This window comes from Carya illinoinensis, chromosome 9, assembly GCF_018687715.1.
Source record: "Carya illinoinensis cultivar Pawnee chromosome 9, C.illinoinensisPawnee_v1, whole genome shotgun sequence".
Taxonomy (NCBI): Eukaryota; Viridiplantae; Streptophyta; class Magnoliopsida; order Fagales; family Juglandaceae; genus Carya; species Carya illinoinensis.
In genome coordinates, this window is record NC_056760.1 from 26,578,324 (window position 1) to 26,600,976 (window position 22,653).

Sequence of the window (22,653 nt, forward strand, 5' to 3'; positions counted from 1 at the left end):
TATTGTCAGGGTCCCCTACCCTCTCCTCTTGTATTCTCTTTAATAATTCAATGCAAGTTTGATGGAAAATGTAAAACATGATAAATAATAAACAAAATATGTAATAAAAATATCACCATTTACTGTGTAACTTCCTCCTTATTTTTTGGTGTGCACTTAGGCCCCTACTCACACTTTAGAATTCTAAGTGCTATCATGCAGTCACATGGTTTTGTTAGGGACTTCTTTATCCTCCCACCCAACCTCAAAGTTGATAGATGCTCTCCATTCCATCACAAAGGTTTGTCACTTTTCATTATCTTTCTCATGGCCTCGAAGTTTTGCTTTGATTTTCCCTTCCCACCAGATAGGTTGAGACTTTTCTTAATTTCTTGAATAGTGGATTTTTGCAAAGCCCAGTGTTTTTAGAATGCATAATTTAGAAAACAAGCATAGAAAAATTAAAATGAATAATATAACCTTTTAAAACAACTTAACTAGGTAAAGGTAACAGCTTACAATCTATCCCAGACTGTCACTTTGTCCCATGTACTAGGTGTCAATGTACTTTTCACATAGAATATTTGGTTGTTGTGAAAACGATGATAGAAAATTAAAACCAAACACAAGTAAATCAATCACACGACACAAAATTAACGTGATTTGGCAACATGCCTATGTCCATAAAACTTTAGAAGATTTTATTATATTTACGAATGACAAAATACCCTTTGGGGCAAAATTCACTATTCTAAACCGGCTATAAATATGTACTTACTGTCTGATGTTCCTTGGAGCGACCTGTCGAGTGAACTCTTTACTTGAACTTTACTGTAGCAACATGTCTCGTGAACTTTCTATCTAGCACTTCTAGAATTGCAAACAGTTTCAAAAACCCAAATCTCATCCTGGTCGAGTCCGGTTGGGTCAAATCATTAAATTGGGCTAACACACAAATAAACCAGGCTCCATAGACCCAACAATTTCCCATTTGGAGACTAGTAAAACGAACGCATCACCCTCGCCTCCCAAACTTGTAATCCTCCACCTCTTCAACTCATAGCCTTTGTCTTCAAGCTAGAAGACCAATGAAGTTGCACACAACTTCAATTCCTCAAGTGTAGTGCCTTCTGTCAACCCATCTTGCAAGGAAAATCTCAACTCCTATTGCACTAGGAATATCTACTCTCATACTGACCCTAGCACAAATTAGAGAACTTGTGGTTGAGGCCCTCATTTCTAATCTAGGCGATTGATCCCACCTCTTGCTTTTAGCCTATTATTTCTTTAGACGACGTGCCCATCTCTTATGCAGTTTATGCTTCTTCCTTGGAAGTCCAATTAGCTGCTTCTTAGCTAACTCCCACTTGCTCAATATCCTATCTCGCAAGATTTTACTTTTGTACCATGGTTCACCACCTTCAGGAAACAAGATATAATTCAAGGTGGATGGCCATTGTGGAGGTCTAGTTGTCCTTGTAGCTCTGCAAGCATCAACTGTAGGTGTAGATGTCCATGGAACACTAGATGCTCTACCCCGTCTCTCACACCTTTGCTCTGCATCATGATCTCAGGAGATTTCCCAAGGCTTACATGAGGAATGAAAAAACTAACTCCATTTTGCTTCCCATCTAACTCGTGCAACCAATCCTACTCTATTGCAACCGTGTATTTTCTTACACATCACTAGACCCTAATGTCAAATACAAAGTGCCAGTTCTCTTACCACGTATCAAGACTAGCGCACCCTTTGTGACTTTCCACACTCCTTAAAAAATGCTACTATATGACCATTGTCGTCAAGCTACCACATAGAGATTAGACTTTTCTTTAGATCTAGAATGTGTGTGACTTGTTGCAAAGCACACATGCTCTTGTTTGGGAGTGCGATGCATACGGGATTTGCCTAACTTTAGATTCATCCCAAAGCCTAGAGTCACTTCTGTGAGTTATGATACCCGGCTAATGACTCAACTTCTTGTAACTATTGGTTAGGCTTATAGAGTCTGGAAGACAAAGAGTCCATGGATCATTCATTCGATGCAATCTTGATTTGATCATTGTTGATTATGTAACAACTTGTAATTTTGAGAATGAGGAACAAACTAGTTGGAGCTAAGTGATTTGACCAAACAAATTGATCAACGCTTCAATACAGAACATTTTGTATTGAAGTATAATGATGGAAGGTAAATGCACTGTGCCTGGGTGTATTAAAATGAACTGAAGGATATAATTTCATCACCAAGAACAAAGAGTATTCATACATATACTTACAAGCATGAAAGCCAAAAGCAACGATCGAGTTTGAAATTACATACAACATGACATTCCAACAGAACAATTGGCACGCAAGCATGCCATCTTTTGTTGGGTTATCACCTTTATTTCTCAAAAGTACAGTACTTGATATTCATCATGAGTTAAAATTTTAAAAGGATGATTTACAGAAAGAATCAGTTCTTGCGGTTCTGATGTTGCTAGATTCTTTCAACAGATCAAATGAAGTGCGAGAATATGGAAGGAGTACGACATCCATGTCCTTGCCAGCATTTTCAAGTGGACTCTAGGTCGGTTTGACCTGGATATATACAATAGAAGACAAAAAGTGTTATTTAGAGCTATATGTTATTTCTGTCAATCTTACCATTCAAGAGAGAAAATTCTTTCCCTTTTGTCAATTTTTCTTCTCCTCTTTATTTCATACTGTAATATTTTGTTTGTAGTAGATTGTGGGAATCAAGAAACCATGTATAGGCCAAAGAGATATGATCCTATATAAATATTACATTGGCAAGAAGATATGAATAGCTGAATGCAGCTAAATAGTTACTATTTAATTAGTGGCTAATTAAAATCCTATTAGATTTTTGCCCAACTTTGGCTGTGTACGGGTAAAGATGGTAGAGAAATCTGCCCACCGCCCTAACAGCACTAGGATTTTGTCTTGGTCAATGAATATTCACTTCATAACCATAAATTGAAAACCTTTTTAATCTTTTGAGAATGTCTGAGGATCATCTTTAGTTTAAGGTAATGAAAATGAAGACAATCTAAAAAGTTACCTACAAAATAGCATGTAGAAGTATATCTGAATATTCGGAGAAGCCCCCCAACAATTCAGAAGACATGTTTTCTAGTACTACTAAAAAAGCAATTCCTGAATAATGACCTTATTTGGCTCATCGAAGGAATTCTCATCCTTCAGATTACCAGAGGTGAGTATCGTCTTTGTCGACCTGGATGGCTGTATGGAGCTGGGCTCCAATTTGTCCACACTTATCTTGAGATTAACTGTGTCCTTCCTAAAGTTCACAATCTTCAAAAGAAAAAATAAAATAAAATAAAATCTCAAATTAACAGCAGTGCCACATAGATAGAAAAGCCATATTCCATTCAATTCCAAAAGCGTATGAAGCAGCTATCAAATTCAAAATAACTAAAGAGCTAGAAAAACAAGTAAGACGGATATTTGTGTCAACAAGTAACTGGATAATACGCCTGAACAAAGTAAAATCTATGAATATGTTTGAATCTGAAGGTGCTGGAAAATGGGGTAGGAAGCATTGCATTATAAAATAGTGAGGTCAGTCATGAGGAAGCACACCTTTAATCTTAGGTAACTCTTGTTATCATCTGAGTTTTCCCACATAATTGCAGATGCAATAAGGGAAGTGTATGCATTTTTTTGAAGTGTTGAATGAAGAACAGTTGCTGAACTCGACTCCCTAAAGAAGTGTTGCACCCAGTAGCTTGGTGTTCCATATTGCTGTGAAGAGTTAAAGATAATTGCATCTGAATGCCACCTTAATAGAAAGTTTTTTAATCTCAGTATAACAATTATATAAAGGTTGATTTTCACTTTTGAAGTAAAATATATTTAAAATTATTTTATGACAAAATTTTGAGAGAAATTACCATCTGTCATTGTCATTCAGAAAAAGTGGTGCAAAGCTTGCCATGCTAACTACATCACTGCATTGAAGAAAGAAATGGAACTTCTTAGCAGCTTTTATTTCTGATTGGCCCTAAAAGTTTTATGAGTATAGAAGCTAATTATTGCAAAAGAAATTGAAGATCAAGATCCTTACTTTATGCACACAAACCCATCTGGAAACTCCAGGATTTAGGGATGTTTGAGAGACATAGCGTTGTCAATTTCTAAAAATTAATGCACATCAAAGCAGTTTATATAGCCTACTTGGTACCTATTTGTCAAACTAAATGGGCATAGGCCAGGTTTCCATTTTACGGTCTTTTCCCTTTTCGATACTTTTACTATTTAGCTTTCTTTTTACTAAACTATAGACCTCATTATAAGGCAATATTTTCATTCTTCTGCAACTTGTACATATCGCACGCACTCCTTAGCATGAATTTATCCTACATGAAGGCTTAGGCTCAAAGCACTAGGTTGGTTAACAAAGCATGAACGGGCACTGAGAAGGAAAGGCCAAACACTTTGTCCTAATGACAAGAACCCTCATAAGATGTGGGCTCCAGATTACATGTCTTCTAGAATAATGGTTCTTCACCCAACACTCCTATCTGGTTGTGCGGGTGAGCCTTTTGGATTCCCACTTTCCTTAACAAGGGGAAAAGCAAACAAAAGAAAGAACAGAATGAAAGAAAGAAAGAAAGAAAAGTAAAAGACATAGCTCAGCAAAAATTCTACCTCGATTCCTCTGTATTTGAGAATCCACGAATTTCAGGCACTACAGTAGTAGCAACGATGGGAAAGGCAAATAACCAGCAAGGTGCTAGATTTATAAAAGGATCTTACAAATTGATGTAATTCGATATGAGACGTCATATCTACTCTAAAATAAGAAAAAACTTTACAATCAGACATACTAAATCAAGCCACATCCACTTGTAGGTTTACTTTTGAAGAATTCCTTTGTAGACCAAGCATTTCTCATAATGAACCTACCACGTATGCCTTATCATGCATTAACTTCCAACTATCATTTATTATATCACACCCTCTACACCATCACACCAATATATTGTCTTTTGGGTGGCAGCTTTTGTTTAAATCAAATAACTCTTTTGTCAGCAGATGCCTTTGTTGGACACGACCAAACCATCTTACATGATGTCATTCTTGCTACTAAGGCTATAGGATGGGCTTTTGATTCCCCTTTTTTAACCAAAAAACTTGATTTTTTTTCAATATTATTAAGGAAAAATGTTAAGGGAAACTTCGGGAAATGAAGAAAGGTCATGCATAGAAAAGAGAAATTAGCAAAGAACTAAGTAAAATTTTGAAGGAGACCTCATGGAGAACATAAATGCAAACAAGTTCATTATTTTTGTTTTGATGGGTAAACAAAATTTTATCTATTATGAGAAGCAAAAAAGTTAATTATTAATGTCATTTCTCAAATAAAAATAATTTAGTAACATTAATTTGCCTTATTTACATGTCCATATGAGACAATGGATTACTTATCATAGTTGATGTTCCAACTTATTTTCATTTGACCACAAAAACTATCAAGGTCTTGACCATTCAAAATTTCTGTCCATCGTATATCAAAGTGACCTATACTCTATATTTGAGTATATTTAACTTCAATAAGATTAGGAACTATTTTCTGTTAATGAATGTGAATAACAAGTTCAGTTGACAATAAGTTTGTAAAACTTTTATTAGCTATGGTGCCGTTCGTGGAAGTCAACTCTTCCATGAACAAGACAAATCTAATTGTAGTTTTCTCAGATAAAATGCCTAATTCACCACTAGCTATGAACTATAAGTTTGCAAGTCATTAGCAATTATAACTTCAGTGGACTAGTCTCGTTCAATGAAAGCTGAATCATGTTCTTAATTGCTTGAGAACTACATGCAATTCATCTAATGAGAGATATGCGGATTCAAATAAATAGGTATGGCCAGTGAAATTAAACTGATGAGCCTTTGAAAACATATCATTGGCAGATGTATAAACATATCAAAAGACAAAAAAGAACATTGAAATGGCTCCATTCACATATCAGCACAAGAAATGAAGATGAGAATTTTACATGATAATCATAAAAATCTGCAGGGTGATCCAACGTTTGACATAACCCGTTAAAATTTGTGATAATTTTGACGTCCGGATAAGCCTTCTTTATGGCATTATAGAACTTGAGGTAATTTCCTGGTCAATGAACAATAAAATAATAAACAAAATAAAACAACGAATAAAGTCATACATCAGATGCATCACTAGAAATCTGTATTGCAGTGGCAATTTTTTTCTTCTGAATTTTTTGGTTTCTAAAATTTTTTGAAAGTAATAATGGTTATTGCAACAACTAAATTATAGCACAGATGCAGCCAGTCAAATTAAGCGAGCAGTACATTTCACAATCCACTTGGAAACCAAAGTTAAAAGTGTTTTTCTGGAAGCACTGAGCTTTTGCTGCACACAAGTACACAAAGGAAAAATAAATACATCCATCTAGCATTTCAAGAATTCAGGTACTATATCTTCCCATGGAAAACTTTCCATTGAGGCAAGTAAAATATGAAAACAACTCCATTCAAAGATGAGAGATTTTAAAGGTGGTGTTGCTAACAGAAGCTTAAATGACAAGAGAGAAACTTCATTAAAAAAAAATGTATCATACAGGAATGAAGCATCATGGAGGGAAAGAAAGCTGCAATGAAAGGCATTCAGATCTTCATTAACGTAGAGTTGATTTTCTCCAACATGAAGTTCTTGCAATGCAATAGTATCTCAGAATATCGTACCATTTGTTTCTCATTATTTTTGGAACTGAAAATATGCAACTTGCTAGCATTTCCTGTTTAGTATTGCAATCATTTTTGTGCATTAGGATAATACCTAGTATGATGTTTTCTGAGTCATTATAAATTGAAAGAATGAGTAAACGACACTCTCTGAGCAAGAGTTACACGAGTTTGTGTGTGTGCGTACACACTATGCAAAGGTATGCATGAGAGAGAGAGAGAGAGAGAGAGAGAGAGAGAGAGAGAGAGAGAGAGAGAGAGAGAGAGAGAGAGAGAGAGAGAGAGAGAGTGAGAGAGATTGTGGGCCCTATCTAGGTAGGCCAATAAGGATCATGCTTGTGACTATTAAATCAGGTTTTTCCTCAGTGCATAAGAGTTTGATAAATAACATTGTCAGACATTTGAAAAATTATAATCCCCAATAAAAAGCAACATAAAGTGCATTAATTATGTATGACTAAGTAGAATAGGAGAAAATGTGAAATAGACTTTACCGACTCAAAAAGGAACTACAGCAGAAGCTCTGGAGTAATTGACTCAGATACATTAAAATGTTTCTCATATCGATAGGTGATTCTTAGTCATATTAGTAAATGTATGGAGAATATCATCTTTAGCATGGAGAAGATCATCTTTAGCCCAATTTATAATCTCTATAAAGGCATCCAATCTATCTGTTAAATAATAACTAAGAGAATAATAATAATAATAACACCAAAACATAAATGGAAACCTTGATAATTCTTTTTCCCACAATTCTCATTCCCAAGGGCAACATATCGCAAGTCAAAAGGTTCTGGATGTCCCATTGCAGCTCGTATAGAGCCCCATGTAGAATTAGAATCACCTCTAGCAAACTCAATACTATCGAGGGCTTCCTGTAATCAAGTCATTTATCATCAAAGAAACAAAAATATTGACTTTTTAGCACCAAAAAGTGAGGCTGAATTGTAGAGAACATGAACTGAGATATGAAGCTCTGTTATGGTAAAGAGTATCAACTTGATCAACTTAATGTAATAGGAAGCAACAAACTCACATACTTGCACAAAAGGCCCGACATTGGAAGTACTAACTTGATCATGACGACTGATACCTGTAGAATTGTTTGATTATATAAAGTAACAAAGCATATATTATTCAATTGCTAGATTGAAAGTAAAACAGTTAGGATCACAAACATGGTGAAGTACCATTATTGTACACCCATACTGGCAATGCACCTAGATCCTCGGTTAGCTGCAGAAAAGAAAAATAATGTATTAAAATCAGCTCAAGAATCATATAATGGAACATTCTCAGGTTATTAATAATGCTAAAACTCCACCCTCAAAATTAAAGAAGATGCCTACTTGGAGAAACTCAAAGTAACCAAGGCCATCATCTGTCCAGTAGTTCCAAACATCAACAGTGCCCTGGTCTCTCCTCCCAGGGTCCAATGGTTGCTTTCCAACGAAATGCATTCCTTAACCAAGCACCTAAAACAAAATAGCCACCTGATGCAACATAATTTGGAGGGCAAATATCATTAGTTACGTCGTAACTTCTGAGGAATAAAACGTTATTTATGTAATAACGATGTCAACCCTTGATCAATTAACAGACAAAAAAAGCCTAAACATCCCAAAATTTACAGCCTTTATAACCCTTTTAAAGCTGCTGTTTCTTTTTGAATGGGGTGTTTTGGAGGTAGTGTTGGGAACAAAGATATAGAGGATAGAAAATGACCAATCCAAAAGCTTTCATGAGTTTCTCGCTCATTTTGTCACAGAATTTCTTGGACAAATTTATGATTAATATTGGAAAAGAAATAAAATGGGTAAAGAAAAGCCAAAATGGGGACGCCAACCAAGAACACAGAATAACAAATCAATAATAACAACTGCTTAAGATTTAAAGTTAGGAGTATCTATAAAACTTCAGAATGACTTCAAAGAGGGGGGGGGGGGAAGAAAAAAAAGAAAGAAAAGGTGAGCCGAGACCCATTTGAACAATACTTCAAGAAAAATTGCTACGTTTCATTCATGGATTCACCATTCAAAAGCACTCCTACGAAGTAATATATCATACTCTTGGATCATGAAGAGAAAATGTTGATACAAATAAGCATTCAAAACAATGACCAACCATGTACCTAAAGGGAAGATGTAGATGATGTATTATGGAAATATAAGCATCAGCATCACAAATATTACGCTCACAAGCCTGTATAATGCTGTCTATATTTTCCTAAGAATAACTAATACAATCTGAATTGAGAATTCTCAACACATACAATTTATGCTCACCTGGAAATCTGATAAATTTTGATTTTAGATCTGCCAACATTTCAGCAAGCTCACTTCGGAAACCATGTCCCTGTGCCAAGACAGATTTTGTTGAAGACTATCAAGACCTCAATGGAATGCATGTACTAAGCGATAACAAGTGGGTCTCGGTGGGCATTCAGGTTAAAACTTGACAATAAGTAAATATATAATTATTTTGAACAACTTGCACTGAAGATATCAACTTCCAATGCGACCAAAGCTCAAATGATGAGAGGTGAAACCTTGCAAATATTTATCTTTATTTGAGTTTTGAAATCCCACAAATTATTTCAATCCTAACATGCATCAGAATATGAAAAATCAAACAAGGTTTATACTTTTTCTTTCAGCATGTTTTACTTTTCAATATCATTAAGTGAGTATCGCTTTCACAAAATTTCAGGTGGTGACTGCATGAGACTTTTAGCTATTAGATTCTGGGAAGACGGAAAGATTGCAAACATGAAGTCGAGATCAAGGCAAATGAGTGTTCCCCATAAATTCCCATATCCAGATTAGCCATTGATTATCGAGGCAAGGGGGCCTTAAATGAGGAACGAATAATCTTAAACCATCTTATATTAAAATTTTTTTCTCAATGAATATATTTTCAGAATCAAGATTGACATACTATAAGTTGCATGCCATGCATCAGGCATAAGAACACTAGGGTACACGTATAAATTCCATTTAATGGTATGGGATTTGGATGATGTGAAGAGAAGGATAGCTCACTGGCAAAATCCATCAGCGTCCTATGAGATAAGATAGACAGTAAGTTCAGTGACATTCAACTCATTCATTAATAAACTTCTATCATAACTGTATCACGTGCACATGTATAATCTATCTTATACATGTAAATAAACCATAGTTGGAGTGCATGCATACCTCATGTAACGACCATATATGACTTCAGAAAGAAACAGATACCTTATATGTATCCACGGGCATAGCTGACACTTGGTCAAACCAAATAACTCCTTTTCTGGTTGTAGTCAATTGAAGTCTTGAATTATGTTTTGTGGCGTTGGCTTCCAACAGGACCTCCATCTTTGTCCAGTTTGAGACTTGAGAAGCAGAAGCTCTGAGAGGCAGTCAAATGTATTTCAAAGGATGCATTAGCCCTGTTCAATTAGATAATATTTACAGAACACTGAAAAAATGCACAAATGGTGCTCACAATATTTCACAAGTTGCCATTGTCTCCAAGCCGTTTGAGCCCGTCAATGACACGGATACATCAATTGCTCCTGATGAACGAACATAAAAAACCACTTTGTATTTCTTTCCTTTCTGAATATTCTGAAAGAAAACAAAAAGTAGGTGAGTTTGTCACAAATCAGAAGTTTGAAAGAATAACTTGGCAGAATTATAATATAAAAGATGCAGGACTTCGCATACTGTTGCCTAGACACCTGAACATTATAAAACCCATATGGACTGTAAACTGTTTCCCAACATTCAAGATTTTCCCAAAAGAAAATGTTACGTTCCCTGCACATGGCATTAAACTTTTTAACTATTCCAGATAAGGTGGAGAGAGAGAGAGAGAGAGAGAGAGAGAGAGAGAGAGTATGCATATTAGTGATCTTGTCGTAGAAAAGGTGTCGACTTACCATGCCTCAGAAGCCCGGGTTATAAATACCAACGCCCCCAGCAGGACAGATATTGGTACCTTTCGTGTCACATAGTACCTCCATTCGGAGTGCAACCTTATTGAGCTCAAAACATGATGAACGGTCTGTGGACACTGTAAGGGATGAGTCCTCATCCCCAATAATAGACCAAGGGTCAATGTTTGAGGGGATAATAGGTCCCCCAGCTTCAAAACCTGGAAAAGAAACTTTGTGAGCATCCCTAACACTAAAATATAAGGATGAGGTCTTGCATTTCAATGGCTGGTTGTATAAGACAATATCAAATTCATAATATTTATAGGATAGTTTAACAACCATTTTTTTTTTGTTTTTTTGGACACCAATGCTAAGCAAACAGCCGCACGGATAGTTGGATCCTAAATATAACTTAACAATCTCGAAATTATAAATGTTTTAAAAATCTCAGTACTGGAGACTAGCACATATTGAGACACTGATTCCACTGGGTCTCTGTGTGTTTGTGTGTGTGAAGGTTCATAAGCAGTGACAATTAGCCTATGAAGATTTTTTCCTCTTTCTCTATCCCTATCCCGCAATTCTTCTTCAGCAAACTCTTTTGTTCATTGGAAGTTTAGAGAACATAGAAATGACCTCTGTTGCTCACAAGCTCTGCCCACAACCCTCCAGCACCTGCATGGTTAATCTCCTGCAGAAAAGTATTTGAGAGAATGAATATTCACCATAGTCACAAATTGTTATTATACACTCAACCATTGAAGATTCATCATACACATCACGATGGCTCACAAATGCCATACTAATTTAAACCATTCAGTTTATCTTTAGAGACATTTCATAAGATTGACATCAAATGAAGCATGACTAATCAGATCTGTTGAGGGAAAAATGAGCGTGTTGGCATATTCTTGTGAAAACCTGTGTAAAATAGTGTTGTAACAAGTGTTGTTGCGGAAGGATTGAAGTGGGCTTGAAGTGTGCTCATTATTGGTCAAAAGAAGCTACTTCGCTCGACCCTCGCTCGACAGAGCGCTCGAGCGAAAGCAGGCAGATTCAACCGCTCGACCCTCGCTCGACATACGGCTCGAGCGAACTCAGGCAGATTCAACCGCTCGACCCTCGCTCGACATACGGCTCGAGCGAACTCAGGCAGATTCAACCGCTCGACCCTCGCTCGACACTGAGCTCAAGCGAACCCAGGCAGAGTGTGTCGCTCGACCCTCGCTCGACATACGGCTCGAGCGAACTCAGGCAGATTCAACCGCTCGACCCTCGCTCGACACTGAGCTCGAGCGAACTCAGGCAGATTCAACCGCTCGACCCTCGCTCGACATACGGCTCGAGCGAACTCAGGCAGATTCAACCGCTCGACCCTCGCTCGACATACGGCTCGAGCGAACTCAGGCAGATTCAACCGCTCGATACTCGCTCGACATGGCGCTCGAGCGAACTCAGGTAGATTTCGGCGCTCGACCCTTCGCTCGACCCTTCGCTCGAGCCAATGTTCCAGATCACTTACAATGTAGGGTTTTGAACGCCTCATTTGATGGGAACTATAAATAGAACATGTTAGCTTCTGTTCTATGGGTGGAGAATCAGAGCAAAAACCCTAAGGGCCTCCAAGAACTTCTTAGAGCAACCTCTCCCCCATTTGGTTGATTCTCTCTTGGAAAAATATTACTCCATCATAACACATTCAAAATCAACTCTTATTTGAGTCCATTGAAGTGGACATTGCTGTTGGCCGGAAGAGTCCGGAGCTGCCGTTGATGCAGAGATCGAGAGGTTCTCGTGGGAAGCTATAGGAAGGTCGGAGTTCCGACACTACATGCGTGTAGAGATCGAGTGGGTCACTCGTGGTGTTGCAAGCCAAGTTTAGCTACTACAAAGGTTTTGTGAGTGTTCTAAATTGGTTGTAACAAACTAAAGTTTCTATAGTGGATTTGAGGTGGTGTCTTACACCCGGAGTGGTTTTAGATTTTGAAGAGGTTCTTCAAATGAGTTTCCACTCCGTGAACAAAATCATGTGTTGATTATTTGTGTTATTTGTTTCATTTATTATCTGCTTGTTTGATTAATTTTCAAAAGGCCATAAAAATTAGATTACACCTATTCACCCCCCCTCTAGGTGTAGTGTTGTGTAGAACCACTGCTTTTTCAATTGGTATCAGAGCGGGTTCACTCCGCTAGGATTTAGTTCCTGAGTGTGATCCTGCTGTAGTGGTGTATATGGATAGGTCTCAATCAGTCACATCTCCACCATTTTTTTATGGAAGTAACTATGCGTATTGGAAGGTTCGAATGAGAGCTTTCCTTAAGTCTGTGGATGAACGAGTGTGGACCTCTGTAACAAAGGGATGGAAACAACCGGTTGTATTCATTGAGGGAGTCGAAACCCCCAAGGGTGTGGAAAATTACTCTAGGGATGAAGTCAATGAGTGTAGTTGGAATAGCAAAGGCCTAAATGCGATATTCATGGCCGTGTCCCAGGAGGAGTTCAAAAGAATCTCCATGTGTGAAAATTGCAAAGAGGCATGGGACATTCTTGAGGTTACCCATGAAGGTACCAAAGCTGTAAAAAATTCTAAACTTCAAATGCTGACCACCAACTTTGAAGAACTTAGGATGAAGGATGATGAAACTTTTGATGTCTTCTATAGCAAACTTAATGATATTGTCAATTCTCGTTTTAATTTAGGGGATAGAATTCCTGAGGACAGAATTGTGAGAAAAGTCCTTAGATCTCTTCCTGAGAGGTTTCGTCCCAAAGTCACTGCTATAGAAGAAAGCAAAGACTTGGACAACATGAGAGTTGAAGAGTTGGTGGGTTCCTTACAAACCTATGAACATACTCTTCCTATGGATAAGAAAAACAAGTCCATAGCCCTCAAAGCTATTAGAGAAGAGTCTGGTGAATCTTCTGACGAACTTGCCATGAGTGACAAGGAGATAGCATTTTATGCTAAAAAATTCAGGAAGATGTTTGCCCAGAAAAACCCAAGACAAGAAAAGAGAAGGTTCAAGGGTATCAATGGAGGTTCTAGTTCAGAAAACCGAGAAGGGAGGTATAAGAGAGAAACTAGAGCTGTCAATGACAATATTCAGTGCCATGAATGTCATGGTTTTGGTCACATTCGACTTGAGTGTGCAAATTACAAAAGGGCCAAAGAGAAAGCGAATGCTGCTTCCTTGACTGATAGTGAGTCTGAGTCAAGTGACTCACAAGAGAGTTCTCCCAGGAAGAAAAATTTCAACTACATGGCTTTCACTTCCTCTGTTGCAGGAAAAAGTCATAACAGTGAATCTGTGGTTGAAATTGAGAGTGTTTCTGAAAATGAATCCGGGGATGAAGATGACTTGCAGGAAATCTATGAGAAGTTGTACAAGGAATGTGTGAAATTGAGGAAACTCAATAAAGCACATATTGAGGAAATAGATTTATGCAAAAGAGAAAATGAAGGGCTTCAGAGCAAACTGAGAGAAGCCATTGGTCTAACAGATGAGTTGCAAAAGAGAAATGTGACTTTGGAAGATAAAGTGACAACTCATGAAAATGAGCTAACTTTGTTAAATACTAAGTTGCAAAAATTCTCCATTGGGACAAACCAGCTTGACAAAATCCTAGGTTTAGGAAAGTCATCTAGTGATAAAAGTGGTTTAGGCTATTTTGAAGAGAATCCTGATGCTCCTTCAAGCTCAAAAGCTTTCGGTAAAAATGTGAGAACCACAGTGTTTGTTCCTGAAATGACTGAGAAAAAGAAGGCTCATCCATCTGAAAAGGGCAAGAAGCCTGTGCAAGTGCAAAAGTCTGTTCCTCCTCCCAAAAGACAAGGAGCTCGCAACATGAGCCCCATATGTCATCATTGTGGGAAGCTAGGCCATATTAGACCAAACTGTTTTAAATTAATGAGTCATTTTGTGCATGCTCCTGCATTTGTTAATAGTAGAACTGCTTATCCTTCTGGAAGGGGTAAGAATTACATGAATAACTCTAAGAATGTCTCAACCTTCTTGAGACAAAGAGCTCACAAAGCAAGCCCCGTGTGTCATCATTGTGGTAAGATTGGTCACATCCGACCAAACTGTTTTGAGCTTAAGAGGCACACCAAGAAAATTGAAAAGCCTTTCTCAAAGAAATGGATACCAAGGTGGATCATCCAAAAGGGAAAGACGCGAGTCACACATGGTTTTGGTGCTGTAGACTGACAGGCATGCATTACATACATTACATGCATTTTTGTTTTATTTTGTTGTTGTTTATTTTTCTTGTTTGTTGCTGTCTAGTTTATTTATCGTTGTTTGCTGCCCCTACATGCACTTCATGATTGGGCTATATGATAGTGGGGTTGTTAATTCTAAAATCTAAGTGCATGTGTCTTTTGAGATTTGTATCATATTTCTATGTTTTACAAAGATTTGGAACATGAGTATCTCGTGTAATCTATGACTGGCATCACACACTTCACTCCAAACTCGGTCAATTGACATTTCACCACTTGTGAGTTTATTGGGGAGGCAATCAAAAGTGGTAGGAAGCTCTATCTTCATACAGAATTGACCACGGGCTAGATGACCTCATCATGGTTCATTTGTGCAAAAATATGTATCTCAAAAGGAAAAGAAAAAGTGAAGTTGAAATAAAAATTAAAAAAAAAAAAAAAAAAAAAAAAAAAAAAGGGAAAAGAAAAGGGAGGGTGAAAAACAGAATAAGTTTTCTGTTTTCTTGAACATACTGAGACAAGTATTTAAACAGAAAGATTCAGGTCCTAGCAGCATTAGGTTTGACTTTCTGTGTCTTGAATGAGCTTCCCAAGCACCTATGGTTTCATGTTCAGCCCAACCCCACTCACGCCTTACGGTTGAAATTTCTTGATTGAGCAAGGACCGTTTTAAACACGCACGTCTATATTACTTGTGATACTTTGTTTTAAACTGCGTATTGTATGGGAATATGATGCTTCTCTACATTTGATATGTACTCTTGGTGTGAAAATTGACATTCCCAGTATTTGTCTAAGTCATGTGAGTGTTGTGTGCCTCAAAACTGGGCAAAATGTGTTTTTCTGGAGGTCTCGCTCGACACTCGCTCGACCCCGCTCGAGCGAAAACCGCTCGACAGCCGCTCGAGGGTTTTAAGTTCGCTCGAGCGAACTCCTGGTATAAAAACCCAGCGCCGCTCGAGCCGCTCGAGCACAGTGGCCTCTTTCTCCCTCTCGTGCGATTTTCTTCCTCCTTTTCTCAAATTTCTTCGTTTAAACAAGTGTTTTTCTTCCGAAATCATCTTCAAACCAAGGTAAATCCTTTTCTCTCTTGTATTTTCGTGATTTGATGCTTTTATTTTAGGGTTTTCCGTGTGTTGTTATGCATTTGGGTTTCGGATTGGGTGTTTGAGAGTCTTTCTTCGATTGTTTTTCTTTTATCTTGTTTTATTGAGGCTATTGTATAGCCATTGTTGGGATTGGTTGTATTTAGGAGGTTTTTGAAACTCCCATGGGTCTATACCCGAGTTTCTCACTTGGATGCACTCCAAGTGTTCGATAAAATGTCTCAATGAAGTGTGTTTTTGGTTTTTCATCATGCATTGGCATAGCATTGCTCCCATATCTATTTCATGTCTATCCTAGGTTTGAGACATCGTTTAAATAGGATTGCATTATGTTTTGAAGGTGTTTTGGTTTAGAATTGGCATTGGTTTGCACATGGGTCATGCATGAGGTTTGGCATCGTTTAACATGAGTCATGCACATGAGTTGGCATTAGCTTGTAAATGGCTTGAGTTGTCATTGCATATATGTCATGAATGTGGTTGGCATTAGCATGCATGTTGGTCTTTCACATGAGTAGGCATTAGCATGCATATGGCACACTTTGACCTAGGCATTTGTTATTGTTTTGAAAAATGAGGAGTGACATCGGGCATGCACCGAGTCTTGCATTGTTAGTTGGCATTGTTGCGTCAGCATGCATGCATCCATCACGTCTTTGCATTGCCTTAGCCTTGTCTAACGTCTTTGACTCTGTCTACAGCCGACACCATGTCTCGACGTGTTCGTCCTCGCCAAAACCCTCCTGCACCCGTTCAAGCCCAATTCCATAGTGCCCGGGCCCAAGAGTTATACTCTCAGAACTTCTCGCATCGTACTCCCATAGTCGAGCGTGAAGTGACATTAGGTGAGCTTACCGAGACTATAATTCCCCGTATTTTTGAGTCTCGTCAGTGGCAGGCATTGACCACTGGTCATCCCACTCCTTCTGTGGAGTTGGTTAGGGAGTTTTACTCCAATATTCATGACATATCTGTTGATGACTCATTTGAAGTCAGTCTCAGGAATGTTGTTTTCCGAGTCACTCCGGGCATGATAGCGACTCTGCTAAATGCCCCTCGTGAGCTCTATCCTAGGTTTCCCTACTCACGGACATCTCCTCCAAGTCCACAAGTCATTGCTACTTGTCTTTGTGGCCAACCTAGTAGTTGGGAAGGGACAACCCCTATTTCAACTGCTCGTTTTACACCCGATCACCTCATTCTTAGTAGGATTGTTCTTACGAACTTAGATCCTACTGGTCATAATAGTGATGTGGGTCTTGACCGTGCCCGTCTGCTGTATGCCTTGATCAATGGTGTCTCCATTGATCTAGGAAGTCTTTTGTGTCGGGTTATTGTTGAGGCGTATCGGTCCTCCAAAACACGGACTGGTTTGCCCTTACCGTGTTTGATCACCCGAATAGCTCTCTCCCAATCTGTTGCTTTCCATCCTCAGGAGCCTAGGATTGCTCTTAAGGCTCCTATTGGTCGTAGGACGGTTCAGCTGAGTCGTGCTCACACAACTCCACAGCCTATCCGTGTTGAGCACCCTCCCGCTTCCTCCTCTCAGCCTTCGAGCTCTCGACCATCTAGTTCTCAGCCGTCTACCTCGGCCCCATCCAGCTCTCAGCCATCTTCTTCAGCCCCCGGTTCGTCGGAGCCCGGTCTTCAGCAGGTACTTGAGTATCTAGCTCGCCTTGACGCCCGGTTCGACCGTCTTGAGGTGAAAGTTGACAACCTGCAACAACTTGTGACTCAACGCTTCAATGACATCGAGAGGCAGCTCAATGAGGATGATGAGGATGTCGATGGTGATGATTGAGACCCTTGGCTTCTTGTGACAAAAAGGGGGAGATTGATTGTTGAGGGGGAGATATTGTTGAGGGGGAGTAGTACAGTATTAACTCAGGGGGAGTGTTACTTGTACTAACACATTTTTTTTTGTTTTGGGGGAACAGCAGCTTTTGGTTATTTCTGTTGACTTATATTTCTTGTTAGCTGCTGATTGTTTGACAAATGTTTCTTGAACTCCTGATTTGTTGCTTAATAAAGTATTTCTTTTCTAATTATGATTTGAGAATTGCAAATACGTTTTTGTGCATATGTGAATGGGTATGTTTAACCGTTTGCTAAGCGTGTGCAGAAAATTTTCAACATGTTCAAGAATATGGATCTAATTGGGTGTGCTAGGATTAGATCATATGTATAGGTTAGAGGTTTTGTCACAGAAATGCCAAAAGGGGAGATTGTTGAGGGAAAAATGAGCGTGTTGGCATATTCTTGTGAAAACCTGTGTAAAATAGTGTTGTAACAAGTGTTGTTGCGGAAGGATTGAAGTGGGCTTGAAGTGTGCTCATTATTGGTCAAAAGAAGCGACTTCGCTCGACCCTCGCTCGACAGAGCGCTCGAGCGAAATCAGGCAGATTCAACCGCTCGACCCTCGCTCGACATACGGCTCGAGCGAACTCAGGCAGATTCAACCGCTCGACCCTCGCTCGACATACGGCTCGAGCGAACTCAGGCAGATTCAACCGCTCGACCCTCGCTCGACACTGAGCTCAAGCGAACCCAGGCAGAGTGTGTCGCTCGACCCTCGCTCGACATACGGCTCGAGCGAACTCAGGCAGATTCAACCGCTCGACCCTCGCTCGACACTGAGCTCGAGCGAACTCAGGCAGATTCAACCGCTCGACCCTCGCTCGACATACGGCTCGAGCGAACTCAGGCAGATTCAACCGCTCGACCCTCGCTCGACATACGGCTCGAGCGAACTCAGGCAGATTCAACCGCTCGATACTCGCTCGACATGGCGCTCGAGCGAACTCAGGTAGATTTCGGCGCTCGACCCTTCGCTCGACCCTTCGCTCGAGCCAATGTTCCAGATCACTTACAATGTAGGGTTTTGAACGCCTCATTTGATGGGAACTATAAATAGAACATGTTAGCTTCTGTTCTATGGGTGGAGAATCAGAGCAAAAACCCTAAGGGCCTCCAAGAACTTCTTAGAGCAACCTCTCCCCCATTTGGTTGATTCTCTCTTGGAAAAATATTACTCCATCATAACACATTCAAAATCAACTCTTATTTGAGTCCATTGAAGTGGACATTGCTGTTGGCCGGAAGAGTCCGGAGCTGCCGTTGATGCAGAGATCGAGAGGTTCTCGTGGGAAGCTATAGGAAGGTCGGAGTTCCGACACTACATGCGTGTAGAGATCGAGTGGGTCACTCGTGGTGTTGCAAGCCAAGTTTAGCTACTACAAAGGTTTTGTGAGTGTTCTAAATTGGTTGTAACAAACTAAAGTTTCTATAGTGGATTTGAGGTGGTGTCTTACACCCGGAGTGGTTTTAGATTTTGAAGAGGTTCTTCAAATGAGTTTCCACTCCGTGAACAAAATCATGTGTTGATTATTTGTGTTATTTGTTTCATTTATTATCTGCTTGTTTGATTAATTTTCAAAAGGCCATAAAAATTAGATTACACCTATTCACCCCCCCTCTAGGTGTAGTGTTGTGTAGAACCACTGCTTTTTCAAGATCGATCAACTTTCCGTATACAAAATCCAGAACACCATGCCGGTGCTTTCTTGGAATTCCTAACTTTTTAAGATTGCTACTCTCTTTGTGTGCAGGTGCGCAAATATAAAGAAAAATAATTTGTACAGACGGAACGCTATTAATATTATGTACAGTTATAAAGTGGATAAATATTTTGTAATTATTTTGATAAAAAATATAATTTATTATTATTATTTTTTTCATGTATACCGTATTCTTTTTTATTTTTTTTAAATAATTACGTGATGTTTAGCTACTGTAACTATTAATTTTATTTAAAATAAATGGGATCATATAAAGAAAATTCAAATTTTTACGGCGAGTCTAATTTTTTTTTTTTAGGAAAAATGCTACTGCCTCGTATTTTTGTCTCTTATTTTGACTCATCGTAATTTTATTTTAAATAAAATAAAATAACTAGAAGCCCAACGTGATGACAACATAGACTGCATAGTGCATGAAGAGCACAAGCAGATGTTCAAAATAAAAAATGCGAAAATGATTAAAAAAACAAAAGCAAAAAGCATGCAATATAGATAAGAACATACAAGAAACTCGATCAGCGTTGAAGAGGATGTTCATAATTCGGTCAACAACTAACCTCAAAAAATATTCCAAAAAGTGTTTCGGGTGTTCGCCGTCCCGATGCTTCAGAAGCATTTACAAGAAGAAATACTGTTTGGTTGGCTTCATCTCCAATAGAAAGACAATGTGGCACAAAAAAACCCCCAATGAAAAAGGAAACCAGAAGAACACTGTAAGGAACCTTGCAAGAAGCCATGTTGTCCTCAACACGTCTCATGCTCTTGATACAAACTTATGAAGAGAAAGGAGCTTATTCAGTTATATTCTGATGATTCAACAGAAAAAAAAGGAGACAGCTTGATAAGCAACACTGGACTGACACCTCACAAAATGAGAAAGTCTAAGAGCGAGGAGTGACAAGAGTGTTGTTGGAAGTAGGAGCTTCACTGTTTTTAGTCTCTGCCGGAGTTTATTATAACAAGAGCTTTTATAGTTGGGTTCAGAAGAGTCTTTGCCTTGCTTTCACGTAAGCAACTATTTTTCAGGCTGTGGATTTCAAGCTACAACGACTTCCTCTTTTGATTCTGGACCCCCACACGCGATTCTATATTCCGATTCTGTTCCATTATTTTCCCAAAAATCATTTTTACTCTGCCTGTCTGGCATCTCAGCTCCATCGATGTGGTGTTTGGCTTGTTGGGTTATGGAGCATGGTTTGAGTTGAGAATACGTCAAGTTGAGAGTTCACTCAAGAATCACTTGACAATCGCTTGACAAGGCGCTAAGGCAAACTTTTGGTAGTAAGTTCACTTGAGATGCATTTGACAGTTGGCTCGAGTGAACATTGGATAGAGAGTATGCTCTAATGTTCTCTCGAGAATTGTGAATGTTGGACTGATTGTTAGCTCGAAACGCACTAGACACTCTGCTCGAGTGAATAAACCCGTTATGTCATATCAAGGTTTCTGACACCATTTCCTATAAATATGTTATATTTATGTACATATGGTTGAGACTGAACTATAACAAATGGTTGAGAGAGAAAAAGGTGTTTTGTTAGCATTCTTGTGAGAGAAAGAAGCCCTAGAGAGAGAGAGAGTTGAGATTTGTGAGTAAAGGGAAGCTTTTGTAACTCACCGTGCACTGTAATCTCATCTAGAATAAAATCTCCTACAGTTCTATGGATGTAGGCACATTGCGAACCACGTAAATTATGTGTGTCATATGATTCTGTGTGCTTAATTCTTGAGTTTTTACATTTTTATTTTCATTGTTTGTCTCGATATTGTTGTGTGTGGGTGATGTTTTTCACAATAATTGGTATCAAGAGCCCAAAGTTTTGGACCTGAAAAAGAATGATGTCTGGAGAAGAAGTGGAGATTGGAATCGAAAAGTTTGATGGTGAAAATTTTGGTTATTGGTGAATGCAGATCAGGGATTATCACTATGGGATGAGGCTCCACCTTTCTTTGTTGGTAAAGAAGCCGGAAAACATGGATGATGCTGATTGAAATCTATTGGATTGACAGGTTCTTGGGGTTATTCAAGTCACCATGTCTAGATTAGTTGCACATAACGTTATTAAGTAGAGAACCATGACGGATCTCATGGTGGCTTTGTCAAACATGTATGAAAAGCCGTCTGTAAATAACAAGGTGCATCTGATGAAGAAATTATTCAATCTGAAAATGGCAGAAGGTACGTATGTTGCCAAACATCTGAATGAATTCAACACTATTAAAAATCAATTATCGTCAGTCTAGATTGAGGATTGATTCTTTTAGCATCGTTGCCAAATAGTTGAGAGGCCATGAGAATGGGGAATTACGATGATAATTATGATATAATTCTTGCTGAGAAGGTACATACGTAAGAGTCTAGTGAGTTTTCTAGTACCAGTTTGGCCTTGAGTGTGACGTTCAAGGTTAGGGACACGGCAGGTCTAGGAACAGAAGCAAAAGCAAGTTGAGATTTGGGCAATAGATCACTTGCTAGAATTGTGGCAAATTGTGACATTATGAATGTTATGACTGAAGAAATATATGATGCTCTATTTCTTGCGATGCACAATCCAGTTGACAATTGGGTGTTCTATCAAGGGCTTTGTTCCATAGCATCTCACATTGAGAGATCATGCAGAACTATATTACTGGTGATTTTGGAAAGATGTACGTGGCTGATAGAGAGGCACTGGATGTAGCGAGAGTGGGTGATAGTTTGAAGATAGCTTTCATACAATAGCATTTTTTGGAGGAGCGTGGAAGGTCATGAAGGGTTCGCTGGTCTTGGCATGTGGTAAGAAAACTGACACTTTGTATTTGACATCATAGTCCAGTGATGTGTAGGAAAAATACAATGTTATAATAAAGCAGGCTTGGTCACATGAATTAGATAGGAAACCAAAATTTTGCAGTTTCTGATGTAAGCCTAGGGAAATCTCCCGAAACCACTGTGCAGTGCAGAGTATGAGAGACGAGGACAAAGTATTTGGTGTTCTACGGATGTCTACACCTATAGTTGTTGTTCGCAGAGCTACCAGGATAACCAGACCTCCACATAGGTCACATGCCTAGAACTATATCTTTTTGACTGAAGGTGGTGAACCATAGTAAAATC

The 22,653-nt window shown here is 38.8% G+C and overlaps 1 pseudogene; it reads right to left on the reverse strand.

The window, feature by feature from the left end:
• Positions 1-2,192: 2,192 nt before the first annotated feature.
• LOC122276969 lies at positions 2,193-20,293 on the reverse strand (annotated as a pseudogene).
• Positions 20,294-22,653: the final 2,360 nt, after the last annotated feature.